We start from the raw sequence: 2,091 nt of genomic DNA on the forward strand, positions 1-2,091 counted from the left end.
CATCATCCAGCTATTTTCCTTGCTAGTTATCATGGATAACATGACAACATTTTTTAGAGTTTACCCATGTTTTTCAAATTATCCCAGACAAAACTGCTTAGAAAGAATGTGTTAAACTATATTGATTTTAAAACAAGCACAACAACATAAAGATAGAGTCTTCCTCTATTTCAGGAAAAATGATTTACTGTGAATTTAACCTTTTAACATCTTTGGTGTCAATTGTGGGTGAACCAGGATGGCTGCTTCCTGTCTCGTTCTAGGATCCTCTTGCCCTGATCTTGTTCAGATGGTGTCTCTCCCATGTACAGCACCATAGTCTCTACAGTGGGAGCCTTAAAACGGCCCCCTTGTTTCCCTATCTGTCGTCTGACTTCTGCAGTGTCCTTGCACACCTTCTCATAGCAGTGGCCCCAAAGGACATGTTTCTGTTACAGGTGATCACATTCAGAACAAATGTCTATATTTTTTTGTTGTTGTTGTTTTTGTCGTTGTTTTGTTTTTTTGAGACAGGGTCTCGATCTGTCGCCCAGGCTGGAGTGCAGTGGCACAATCTCCACTCACTGCAAGCTCTGCCTCCCGGGTTCCCACCATTCTCCTGCCTCAGCCTCCCGAGTAGCTGGGACTACAGGCGCTCGCCACCACACCCAGCTAATTTTTTGTATTTTTAGTAGAGACGGGGTTTCACCATGTTAGCCAGGATGGTCTCGATCTCCTGACCTCGTGATCCACCCGTCTCGGCCTCCCAAAGTGCTGGGATTACAGGCGTGAGCCACCGTGCCCGGCCATTGTTCTTAACTTATTATTATTGAGAAACAGTTTCGCTCTGTCGCCCCTGCTGGAGTGCAGTGGTGTGATCTCAGCTCACTGCAACCTCTGCCTCCTGAGTTCAAGCGGTTATCCTGCCTTGGCCTCCCGAGTAGCTGGGATTACAGGCATGTGCCACCATGCCTGGCTAACTTTTGTATTTTTATCAGAGATGGGGTTTCTCCTTGTTAGCCAGGCTGGTCTCGAACTCCTAACCTCAAGTGATTCACCGGCCTCGGCCTCCCAAAGTGCTGGGATTACAGGCGTGAGCCACTGCGCCCGGCCTATTGTTAACTTTAATAAGTTTCTGAGGATTTCTTCTACACCAGTTAACTTCAGTAGTGCATCTGCTCTGGGGAGTTGCCATCCAAAAGATACTATCCAAAAGGCTAGTATCTTCCACTGGTATCATTTGCTGGCTCTAAATATGGCTGGCCTACTAATGCTCATCCCCATAGACAACTGGGACAGCCGGGAGGGCCCTGCTGAAGCTTCCACTGTAGTTACTCCCAAAAATTGCAGAGCAGTCACCAGGCCACAGGCCATGGCAGAACCCCCAACACCAGCATAGCCAGCACCATTTTCCTGCATGAAAACATCTTTTTTTTTTTTTTTTGAGGTGGAATTTCGCTCTTGTTGCCCAGGCTGGAGTGCAATGGCGCAATCTCACCTCACCGCAACCTCTGCCTCCTGGGTTCAAGCAGTTCTCCTGCCTCAGCCTCAGAGTAGCTGGGATTACAGGCATATACCAGCACACGCGGCTAATTTTGTATTTTTAGTAGAGCTGGGGTTTCTCCATGTTGATCAGGCTGGTCTCAAACTCCTGACTTCAGGTCATCCACCCACCTCGGCCTCCCAAAGTGCTGGGATTACAGGCGTGAGCCACCATGCCCAGCCTAACATTTTTAAAATGTAAGTACATCTGGGCTGGGTGCGGTGGCTCACACCTGTAATTCCACCACTTTAGGAGGCTGAGGCAGGAGGAACGCTTGAGCCCAGAAGTTCCAAACCAACCCGGGCAACATAGTGAGGCACCCACCACCTGCCACCTGTCCCCTGCCCCTGTTAAACCAAAATAAAAATTAGCCGGATGTGATGGTGCAAACCTGTGGTCCCAGCTACTTGGGAGGCTGAGGTAAGAGGACTGCTTGAGCCTGGAAGGTCTAGGCTGCAGTGAGTGGCATTTTGGCCTGGGTAACAGAGAGACCCTGTCTCAAAAAAAAAAAAAAAAAAAAAATTAACGCATAAGTACATCTGTCAATATTCTATAAGATCAATTAATGC

The 2,091-nt window shown here is 48.1% G+C and overlaps 1 pseudogene; it reads right to left on the reverse strand.

Moving 5' to 3' along the window:
- Positions 1–218: 218 nt before the first annotated feature.
- On the reverse strand, positions 219–1,388 carry LOC104660675 (annotated as a pseudogene).
- Positions 1,389–2,091: the final 703 nt, after the last annotated feature.

This window comes from Rhinopithecus roxellana, chromosome 7 (assembly GCF_007565055.1).
Source record: "Rhinopithecus roxellana isolate Shanxi Qingling chromosome 7, ASM756505v1, whole genome shotgun sequence".
In the NCBI taxonomy this organism is placed as follows: Eukaryota; Metazoa; Chordata; class Mammalia; order Primates; family Cercopithecidae; genus Rhinopithecus; species Rhinopithecus roxellana.